At 44.6% G+C, this 12,085-nt stretch overlaps 1 protein-coding gene across 2 annotated transcripts in view; it reads left to right on the forward strand.

Moving 5' to 3' along the window:
- The first annotated feature begins 7,982 nt into the window (after window positions 1-7,982).
- Window positions 7,983-12,085, forward strand: part of RFESD (Rieske Fe-S domain containing) — a 29,029-nt gene continuing 24,926 nt past the window's right edge. For both annotated transcript variants that reach the window (XM_068980741.1, XM_068980740.1), the window contains exon 1: window positions 7,983-8,074. The gene's annotated coding sequence lies outside the window, so the exon portion shown is untranslated. The remainder of the gene's footprint in view (window positions 8,075-12,085) is intronic.

The raw sequence follows: 12,085 nt of genomic DNA on the forward strand, positions 1-12,085 counted from the left end.
CACATTTTGATAGAACCTTACCCCTGACCTCCACGTCAGCAAATGAGAAGAGTCATCACAGTGGACTGCGAGAGCCATTTTGGGAGCCATTTCTACACTAGGACAACCAGCAAAAACATAGCTATACACAGAATTGGGTGCAAATTATATAAATAGATCCCACGAAACCCATGTATTTCCAACTCAACTACCTCTTAGACAAATCCCTGAAATGCCTGAGTGATCGAAGGGAAAGAGGCAATGGCCTCAATCCACTGAGATCACCTTACTTTTGTACATTTTTATAGAAGCATATGACCACTATTCCTTTCCCTCTTCTCTTTCCTTCCTGAACAGCTCATTCCTAAAGCCAGCAAGTAGGACAGCACAGAGACATGCTGGCTGGCTGGAGGAGCAGGGTGATGCTTGGTGGCTCAGAGTGCTGTAGATAGCAACATGGTGGTGGAGGAGTCTCACTTGTGCTGAGAGAGAAGGGGGTGGATGGGAGGCCCTACAGTGGCTTAGAGCTCGGTCTCTCTGACATTCCTGCCACAAATGCATGAACTGAATCTAATCATGAGGAAACACCAGATAAACCTCAACTGAGAGACATTCCATAGAATAAATGTCAATGTCATGAACATTAAGGGAAGCCTGGGGAACTACCCCAGACAAAGAAGCAAAGGAGACAGAATAACTAAACACAACATTGTAAAGCAACTACACTCCAATAAAATTTTAAAAAACAGAGATACGACAACTAAGGGCAACTTGATTCTGAACTAGATTTGAGGCTTAGACAGGAGATTTGAGGGTTAGTAGTTTTACTTAGGTAGTGTTTACTTCCTGATTTTGAGGGCTGTGTTGTAGTTCTGTAGAAAAATATCCTTTTTTGGAAGAAACACACTAAAGCACTAGGAGCTGATGGAGCATCAGATAGGCAGCATAACCTCAGTGGTTGTTGGGGGACAGAATTCCCAGTATTACTTTCCTGTAACTTTGTATGTCCAAATTACATTAAAATGATACAAAGGATGGCCATGTGAACACATTAGCAGGGTCTCTTAGGACCTTGGCAAGGGCCCACAAATGTGAGGGGATCTGAAGGTTAAGTTTCATGAACTTCACTGCCTCTAACTGCAGGCAATATTCTATCCATTGTTGTCTGAAAAGCCAAAGCAGCAAGACAGCTTTCCTATAATTTAGTCCTTATCTTAGGCAAGGATTTCTGAAGTCTCTGCGGCCTCCCTACCTCTGCTGAGACCCAGTGCGGTGGAATGAATATGTTCTGAACAAGGTTCAAAGTCAAGGAGCAACAGTCTGCACTCTGAGGCCCAAATGACCTAAGGCCCTCTGGGTGGTGCATTTGCTGGGCCCACATAGCTCTATGCATATTTGCTAAGGCCACTATGTGTGAGTTAGTCACTCAGTCATGCCCGACTCATTAGACCCCATGGACTGTAGCCCACCAGGCTCCTCTATCCATGAAATTCTCCAGGCAAGAATACTGGAGTGGGTTACCATTCCCTTCTCCAGGGGATCTTCCCGACCCAGGGATTGAACCCAGATCTCCTGCATTGCAGGCAGTCTCTTTAACATCTGAGTCACCAGGGAAGCCTCTTAAAAAAATATGGGACACTTCACAAATTTGCTAAGCCTGGCTTGGTACTTACGGCCAGTGTTTTGCTTGAGGCTCAGGGCAGACTATCTGATATTCAGTGACCAAACTCCTTTCTCCACCCACCACTTACAGCCGGCTTACATATCATTTGCTTCATGCCCGGGACTTGGCATCCTACCTGGAAGACAGAAGTCAGAAGTGAACAAGAAACCCTCTAATTTTTTCTTAAAATCACCACCCTTCACTCCCTTTTTGGTATGCTCAGCTCAGTCCCCTCCTCCTTTCTACAGACCTGTATGTCTGCAGAGTACAATCTCATCTGTCCTCTCAAGGAGGCACCTTGAAGGCAGAAGGCAGAAGTTTGGGTATGTAAATTAAATCCAGAAGACTGTGAGCAAAGTCCATTTGGCTGCACATTTAAGCCACTCCAATCTGCATGGTAAGTCACATGTCCGACTCTTTGCAACCTCATGGATGGTAGCCGTCCAGGCTTCTCTGTCCCTGGGATTTCCCAGGCAAGAATAGTGGAGTGGGTTGCCATTCCCTTTTCCAGTGGATCTTCCCAACTCAGGGATCAAACTCAGGTCTCCCACATTGCAGGCAGATTCTTAACTGACTGACCTACCACAGAAGCCCAAGAATACTGGAGTGAATAGCCTATCCCTTCCCAAGGGGATCTTCCCAAGCCAGGGACTGAACCAGGGTCTCCAGCATTGCAGGCAGATTCTTTACCAGCTGAGCTACCAAGGAAGCCCAGGTCATGGTTAGCATAAGGCATATTGTCTATACAGTTTAGGCACGGTGAGTCACCTTTGTTTCTTAGGGAAATTTTTACATCAGTGTAGGGGATGTTTACCAGCCAAGTTACCAGACACCAGCCAAGGACCAATCTTGCAAGCAGAGCTTTTTAAGGACAGTAGTCTCAGGTCAGATGTGTTAACTGTTCTGCACAGAAGGAGATGGGAGATCTCAAGTATGGTAGTTAAGTTTCTACCTTTAAGCATGTCAATATACAGTGCTGTCACTTACAGAGATGGAGGAGACAAAGGAAGCACAGATTTATGGGAGAATTTTAATATTTCAGTTTTGAACATATAAAATTGGAGACAACTGTATATGGGATATCAGGTTAAACTATGCTGTTGCAGTTGTAAACAACCTTAAAATGTCAGTGCCTTAACATAACAAAAGTTCACCTCTCACGTAAGTTACGTGTCTTTTACGGCTTGATGAGAGTGTGTTGGGGTGGTGACTGATGGAGACTCCACCATCTAGAAATTCAGTTGTTATATAAAAAGACACATCTGCTTTCCTATGCTTCGGTCTGGGAGTGACACTGCATTTTCACCCACAGCACACTGGCCGAAACTAGTCACACAGCCTCAACTGACTGTAAGTGGGGCTGGGCAATGTGGGCTAGGAGATGGGATGTTTGAGGGACACCACTGTTTCTGGCACAATATCCAGGTGGGAAAAGTATGCAGACATCCATAGAAATGAATGTTGTGTAAACTTTCATTTTGGAGTTGTAAGCAGATAGGTGGTATATAAAGTCATTGTCATTTTCTCACAATCGTAATCTCAATGGCCAAATACAGGTTGTGTTATCACCCTTTTCTGGTTTGAAGAAGCAAATTCAGATTGGTGGATACTCTTCAAACTTTCCTGTAGTGATACTGCTGCTGCTAAGTCGCTTCAGTTGTGTCCAACTCTGTGAGACCCCATAGACAGCAGCCCATCAGGCTCTCCAGTCCCTGGGATTCTCCAGGCAAGAACACTGGAGTGGGTTGCCATTTCCTTCTCCAGTAGTGATACTAGCAACATACAAAGGTTCTCACTAGCTCACAAAATCAACTTTGGCTTATTACTGAAGACAGTTTTTGAACCTCTCAGAAGGAAAGATTTGGTCTCAGAAAAACTTGCCTACAAACAGCTTGATCCTAAGAGCAAGAGTAGGTTAAGACCAGTGGTTAAGACCCTGTGTTTCCAATGCAAGGGGTGGGGTGGGGTGGGGAGCACCAGGTTCGATCCCTGGTCAGGGAACTGGGTCCCATGTGCCACAACCAAGAGCCTGCATGGCCCAATTGAGGAAAAAAAGATCCTACATGCCACAATGCTGGGGAAGATTGAAGGCAGGAGAAGGGGACGACAGAGGATGAGATGGCTGGATGGCATCACCGACTCGATGGACATGAGTTTGAGTAAACTCCGGGAGTTGGTGATGGACAGGGAGGCCTGGCATGCTGCAGTCCATGGGGTCGCAAAGTGTTGGACACAACTGAGCGACTGAACTGAACTGACATGCCACAATGAAGATGGAAGACCCAATGTGCCGCAAGTAAGACCTAGCACAGCCAAACAAATCAATTAATTTTTTAAAAAGAGCAGGGGGTTCACAAAGGTGGGAAGGGACATTTGAAAGTATTTATAGACAAAGATATGGAGGGGCAAGATCACAGAGAAATAGGTGTTTTTGGTGACTGGGAACAAAACTCCTTTCCAGGGCTACCACTAGGTGTCACTAGTAGGAAAGGGAAGGCTGAAGAAACAACTGGAGGAAGGCACAGACATAAAAATTAGTTCCAAGGAGAGAAGTAGAATCTACCCTCAAATGTTCTCAGGTAGAACTTTGTGGAAGTGTTGCCCACACTGACTGGAACTGTTCTATTGCAACAAAATGAAGGGGAGAGGGAGGGAGAGAAGGAGAAAGGAAGGAAAGGAGGGAGTGAGGAGAGGAAAAGGAAAATGACAGTAGGAATCATTAATTTTATTCTGAATGTAATGACTCTGGGGCTTCCCTGGTGGCTCAGATGATAAAGTATCTGCCTGCAATGCAGGAGACCCAGGTTCGATCCCTGGATCGGGAAGATCCCCTGGAGAAGCGAATGGCGACCCACTCCAGTATTCTTGCCTGGAGAATTCCATGGACAGAGATGCCTGGTGGGCTATACTTTGTGGAGTCACAAAGAGACACAACTCAGAGACTAGCACATTTTCATAATGACTTTCAAATGGGCTTTATGGGTTCCTGCTGTTAGCTCATGCCCTGTGCCAGGTAGGCTGGGCACATAGCTTTGTGTGTGTCTCAGAAGTTGAGAGAGGTGGTTTATTCTGCCACCCACTATAGTTTTCCAAGCATTTCATATTTTCACATGACCAACCATATTAATACTTTAGGTAAAGGTATAAGAAACTTTTTCATGTCTTTCGCTTTTGTGTACCCATGAGTGATCTGCTGTGATCCCAACCTGACCACATATCTGCTGAGGTCTTCAATTAATTCAAAATCAGATTTAAGATCAGTGGATCTAAGATGTGTCTTATTTTAATGCCCCTGCGTGCACGCATGCATGCTTAGTTGCTTCAGTCATGTGCAACCCTTTTCAACTCCATGGATGGTAGTCCTCCAGGCTCCTCTGAAGTCCATGGGATTCTCCAGGCAAGAATACTGGAGTGGGTTGCCATTCCCTTCACCAGAGGATCTTCCAAACTCAAGAAATCAAACCCGTGGTTCTTACATCTCCTGCATTGGCAGGTGGGTTCTTTACCACTAGCGCCACCTGGGAAGCTCCTTAATGCCTAAACTGTAACAAAGCAAAAAAGAACTTTTCATTAAAAGTTCTTATATAGTTCTTCAATGACTCAAGCTGAGTATTGCTAACACACTCCATGTGCTGGTAAAATAATCTGAGACAGTTAACAGATAATTTAAATTATAATAAACCCAAATATATTTTATTATCACTTTGGTAAAGCATGAAGTTCCCTAGTGGTCCAGTGGCTAAGACTTTGCATTCCCAAAGCAGGGGGACCTCGTTTGATCCCTGGTCAGGGAACTAGCTCCCCAGTGCTTCCAGGGTATGGCCCCCTTAAAAAATAGCTAGGTACACAAATTCATTATTCTGAGCTTCTCAATCTTTTACACATTTTGGCTTATAGAGGGGAAAAAAGGCATTTATATGGCATACTGGGGTCAATGAACTAGGTCCTGGGGTTTCAGCTGCCCCTGACCCACTGGGCCTCTCTAGCATCTTCAATCAGTATGTCAGCATGTTAAAAGCAGACTGTGGCTTTCAACCTTAAAGTTGCACTGGAATCACTGAGGAACTTAGAAAAAAATATGTTGATTCCCTCTCCTCCCATGACCCCTAGAGATTTATTTGATTGGTCTAGAATCATGACTCCCAGGTGACTAAAGTGTGACCAAAGAACCACTGTATTAGAAGATAGCCAGGGAAACTTTAAAAACCTATCAGACTCACACATGTACCCCAATATTCAGAGCAGTATGAATGTGAGAGCTGGACTATAAAGAAAACTGAGCACTGAAAAATTGATGCTTTTGAGCTGTGGTGTTGGAGAAGACTCTTGAGAGTCCCTTGGACTGCAAGGAGATCCAGCCAGTCCATCCTAAAGGAAACCAGTCCTGCATGTTCACTGGAAGGACTGATGTTGAAGCTGAAACTCCAATACTCTGGCCACCTCATGGGAAGAGCTGACTCATTTGAAAAGACACTGATGCTAGGAAAGACTGAAGGCAGGAGACGAAGGGGACAACAGAAGATGAGATGGTTGGATGGCATCACTGACTCAATTAACATGAGTTTGAGCCAGCTCCATGAGTTGGTGATGGACAGGAAGGCCTGGTGTGCTGTAGTCCATGGGGTTGCAGAGTCAGACACAACTGAGCGGCTGAACTGAGGACATGGAAGCAACCTAGATGTCCATCAACAGATGAATGTATAAAGAAGATGTGGTGCACATATACAACGGAATATAAGCGATAAAAAAGAACAAAATTGAGTCAGTTCTAGTGAGAGGGATGAACCTAGAGCCTGTCATACTGAGTGAGGTAATTCAGAAAGAGAAAAAATAAATGTATTATATCAACGCATACATATGGAATTTAGAAAAATGATACTGACGAACCTATTCACAGGGAAGGAATGGAGACACAGGTATACAGAAGGGACTTATGGACACAGTGGAAGGAAAGACTGGGACAAAAGGAGAAAGTTACTCTGACATATGCACTAACATATGTAAAAGAGATAACTGGTGAAAATTTGCTATATAACACAGCAAGTCCAGCTTGACGCTCTGTGAAGACCTAGAGGGGTGGGAAGCGGGGATGGATGGGATGCTCAAGAACGTCGGCATATGCGTATAACATGGCTGATTTTTATAAAGCAGTTTTCCTCCAGTTAAAAAAATAAAAACCTATCAGACTCATCTAGCTTCCAACTTTGAACACATGCATGTGTGGGGGGTTTTTTGTTGGTGTTTTTTCCTCACAGAAATATAAATAGAAAAAAACAAAGTTGCAAAGTTCAAAAGATGAGAGTGAAACCCATCTCCGCGCCCCCAAGTTTAAAGACCCAATTTTTTAAGCTTATGTGCATATATCTACATTATTTGTATCTAGAGAAATAACTTTTATTTACCCCCAAAGAAAGCATACTACACAGTATTCCATACTTTGTAACAAATTCATTCATTACATCATGAATCCTGCTGGTGAGTATGTGGTTAGAAAGTAATTCACATGTCTACATTGTATTTAACCACTTCCCAGCTGATGCTCATTTGAGCTATTGTCACTTTTCTGGCAATAAACACCATTATACATTATATGCTGGAGAAGGCGATGGCACCCCACTCCAGTACTCTTGCCTGTAAAACCCCATGGGCGGAGGAGCCTGGTGGGCTGCAGTCCATGGGGTCGCTAAGAGTCGGACACGACTGAGCGACTTCACTTTTCACTTTCATGCATTGGAGAAGGAAATGGCAACCCACTCGTGTTCTTGCCTGGAGAATCCCAGGGACGGGGGAGCCTGGTGGGCTGCCGTCTATGGGGTCGCACAGAGTCGGACACGACTGAAGCGACTTAGCAGCAGTAGCATACATTATATGCATTGTGATGAACACTATTAAATATTTTTGTGAGGTAAATTTCTGGAAGACAGACTCCGGGTGAGTTCAATAAACACCATTATACATTGACCATATGCATCATGACAAACTAAATATTTTATGAGGTAAATTTCTAGAAGACAGACCCCTGAGTGAGTTCAATAAACACCATTATACATAGATTATATGCATTGTGACGAACTCTAGCAAATATTTTTATGAGGTAAATTTCTAGAAGGAAGACCCCTGGGTGAGTTCAAAATCTAGATAAATGTGATGAGCTCAGCAAACGTTTTAAAATGAAGTGGGGGAGCCCACGTCCGTAACACACACGATTGAGACGGTCAGTTCGGAGGTCCCGGCGGAGCGCCGCGAGCAGCCCGCGACGCCTCAGAGGCCGCCCCGGGGGCGGGCGCGCTCGGGTCACGTGGGCGGTGGCGCCCCGCCCCGCCCCGTCACGCGGAGCGCCACGCGGCCGCCGGCTTCCCTGGCCGGTTCAGTACCCTCACGCGGCGGCGCTGCGGCCGGGTCTCGCGGAGGTGGGGCAGGGGATCGGGGAAGGTAAGTTCTGTTCCCGGCCCGGGGCTGGGCCGCCTCGCGCGGGGCGGGGCTCGCGAGACTCGCCACTTCCGGCCGGGCGGCGGGGCCGGGGCTCGGGCTTCCGGTGGCGCCGGAGACTGGGGGTGGGTTCGCGGTTGCAGTGCTGCGTTTCCTCCTGGGTCTTCTGAGCGCTGCGGCCCCGCCGCCCTAGACGCTGCTCTCCTTAACCATGAACCCCCAGCGCAGGCTTCCGCCCGGGCACTGAGGGCCCATCGAGCTTGTTCACCGTCAAGGCTGGTCCTCACTCCGGACCTGCAGCCTCCGTTCAGTTCAGTTGCTCAGTCGTGTCCGACTCTTTGCGACCCCATGGACTGCAGCACGCCAGGCTTCCCCGTCCACCACCAGCTCCTGGAGTTTACTCAAACTCATGTCCACTGAGTTGGTGATGCCATCCAACCATCTCATCCTCTGTCATCCCTTTCTCCCGCCTTCAATCTTTCCAGCATCAGGGTCTTTTCAAATGAGTCAGTTCTTTGCATGAGGTGGCCAAAGTATTGGAGTTTCAGCTTCAGCATCACTCCTTCCAATGAATATTCAGGGCTACTTTCCTTTAGGATGGACTGGTTGAATCTCCTTGCAGTCCAAGGGACTCTCAAGAGTCTTCAATACCACAGTTAAAAAGCATCAGTTCTGTGCTCAGCTTTCTTTATAGTCCAGCTCTCACATGCGTACATGATTACCCGAAAAACCATAGCCTTGACTAGACGGACCTTTGTTGGCAAAGTAATGTGTCTGCTTTTTAACAGCTGTTTCCCTGGGCCATTTTTTAACAAGCTTTCCTGGCATTGGGCTTCCCTCTTAGGTCAGTTGGTAAAGAATCCGCCTGCAATCCTCAGGAGACCCTGGTTCGTATTCCTGGGTCGGGAAGGTCCACTGGAGAAGAGATAGGCTACCCACGCCAGTATTCTTGGGCTTCCCGGGTGGCTCAGCAGGTAAAGAATCCGTCCACAGTGTGGGAGACCTGGGTTCGATCCCTGGGTTGCAAAGATCTCCTGGAGAAGAGAAAGGCTACCCACTCCAGTATTCTGGCCTGAAGAATTCTAAAGAATTGGAGAGGACTGAGCGACTTTCACTTTTCTTAGCATTTGTGCTCTGAAATGTATGAAACTTGCCCCAGGGTTGCCGCAGCCCCAGCCGTCTTGGGTATCTGACTCCTGAAGTCTGCAGGCAGAACGATCACCCATGTCTTGATAGCCATGCTCTGGTTGTCTTTTCGGTTCTTGAGCTTGGTGTTGACAACTGCAGGTTGTCTTGACTCAAACGTTGAACACAGCTTGAAGTCCTTGCCCACAGGCTGTCAGAGCTGGCAGGACCCTTAAGAGATGACCGCCACGGTGATTGCAGAATTTCCCACCCCCAGGACCCATCCTGGACACTTGACTGTCCTGAGACGTTTGTCCCTACCACTGCCCTTAGTGCAGGTCTGCGTTATAGCCGCACACACTGCATCGCAGTGACATTAGCCGACTTCTCACAAGTCACGCAGAGCCGGGGGTTCAAACCCAGGTGAGTGCAGCTGCTACTGTAAGGTCTCTAATGTCACAGACGACACTTGTGGATTCCAGGACTGGCTGCGCAACTCTATTAGGGAAGATGGTGACTGTAGCCATGAAATTTTAAAAGACACTTGCTCCTTGGAAGAAAAGCTATGACCAACCTAGACAGCATATTATAAAGCAGAGACATTACTTTGCCAGCAAAGATCCATCTAATCAAGGCTATTGGCTTTTCCAGTGGTCATGTATGGATGTGAGAGTTGGACTCTAAAGAAAGCTGAGCGCTGAAGAATTGATGCTTTTGAACTGTGGTGTTGGAGAAGACTCTTGAGAGTCCCTTGAACTGTAGGGAGATCCAACCAGTCCATCCTAAAGGAAATCAGTCCTGGGAATATTCATTGGAAGGACTGATGTTGAAGCTGAAACTCAAATACTCTCGCCACCTGATGCGAAGAACATACTCATTGGAAAAGACCCTGATGCTGGGAAAGATTGAATGCAGGAGGAGAAGGGGAGGACAGAGGATGAGATGGTTGGATGGCATCACCAAAGTGATGGACATGAGTTTGAGTAAGCTCTGGGAGTTGGTGATGGACAGGGAGGCCTGGGGTGCTGCAGTCCATGGGGTCGCAGAGAAGGACACGACTGAGCGACTGAACTGAACTGATTTCGTTTCAAGCATTTGTTGACACGAGTCTTGCACATTGGCTTTCCTAAATTAAAAAAAATTCAAGGCCATCATCTAAGGATATATATATGTGGAGTGTACACACAAACATCTTTGCGAAAAGGTTTTGTACCTTCAAGATAGTTTATATGCGTGCCACCTATTTTTATAAATCCGTGGATGCTACTTAGATAAAATGGTAAGATTTATATATCAGTCTTCACAAAGTTTAGACATAAGACCTCAGTTTGAATCTCCACTGCGATTTTGTGACTTTGGGCAAGCTTTTGTTAAAGTCCTTTACCCTTAGTTTCCTCATCTGGAAAATAGGCGTTTTTTCCTGGGGATTAATGAATTCATATATGCAGAGTCCAAGCACTTGGCACTCACTAAAGGTAGCTAGTTTTATCTATTATTCTGCCAGACAAATCTAAAGCTATGGCATTTCTCATCTCTGAACCTAAAGTAAAGGTGTCACCTTGGAGTTTTGCATTCTGATAAGTGTAGATCAAGTCCCCAGACTTAGTAAAAGCAACTTTGTGCTTTTGTGCTCAAGAATAAGAAGAAATTCCTTTAATTTCATGTTTCTTTTGTCCCCACTGTCTTATAGAAACTTAAGTTATGCTGAAAAAGATTCCCTATGCCGGAAAGGTATCTAATAGAGACAGAGGATTAATTTAGCTAATTAGTAATTTTATGTGGTGTTAGCACCTTTAGAAACCTAATTTTAGGTACAGTCCAAAAAAATATCTCTTGAAGAGAACTGTGGAACAAAATGACTCAACATTTCTTTAAGCAGTTTTCTTCTAGCTCCAATACTGAGTAATGCAGTTTAAGTTTTCATTTCATTGTCTTACTTTAGGAGTCTACTATCTTAAAGCTGACTCAACACAGAGAAAATGTGTAGGAGCATATGAATAGTGCATCAAAGTAACAGTAATTAAAGTGAACACAGTGACTTGTATTGCTGTCTGAATGGACCGTGATATTCACATTATTTAATTGAGAATAATATAGGTGTTAATTATAGTCACCAGATATCATAAATAGTACCACCTATGATGCTAGGAGGGAACAATTATTTGAAGGATGAGATAATACTTTTCTAAGCAAAATGCAAAACTGATCATATTTCTCTGAAACCTTTATCATTTAGCCCCAGCTTTCTCTGCTCATTTCTTATCAGCCCATGCAAAGTTCCCTACAATTTTCCTTGGTTGGGGGTGGGGGTGGGGAAACCCTGCAAAGTCTCTAAGAGACTGAAACGAGAAAGGATAGTGTTTGGTTCTCATTTATTTGGGAGTTCAATAGAATTTAATTAACTTCTGATGCTAATCCATATCTCATGTATTTTGGTACTTGCTTGAATCTTGTATTTCTTTTCTATTTGTTGCCTGGAAAAAGAAAAGTAAGAGAATTATAGATTTATTTCTTCCTCTATGGCCAAGTCTTGAAATAAGCTGTACAAAAATCTCAAATAATCTATTCATGATCTGTTTACATATACATTCTCTGAGGACACAAAATACCATTTTATCCCTTTTCTTGGATTTTGGATTATTTGTTACATAAAGTAGGATACCACTTATATTTGGGGGGAAAAAAGTAATTTTAAATATGAGTAAATGTAATACATTTATAAACACTTAAAATTTGTGTTTATCATCCCCTTGCTTTTCTTTGTAAATTTTCCCTATATACATTTATCCACGAATAATACATTGTTTTGTTTTGCCCCTTTTGGCACTTTATAAAAATAGAAGCATACTCTGAATTCTTAAAATTTTTTTGTTTAAAGTTACATTTTTG

This window comes from Capricornis sumatraensis, chromosome 9, assembly GCF_032405125.1.
Source record: "Capricornis sumatraensis isolate serow.1 chromosome 9, serow.2, whole genome shotgun sequence".
NCBI lineage: Eukaryota > Metazoa > Chordata > Mammalia > Artiodactyla > Bovidae > Capricornis > Capricornis sumatraensis.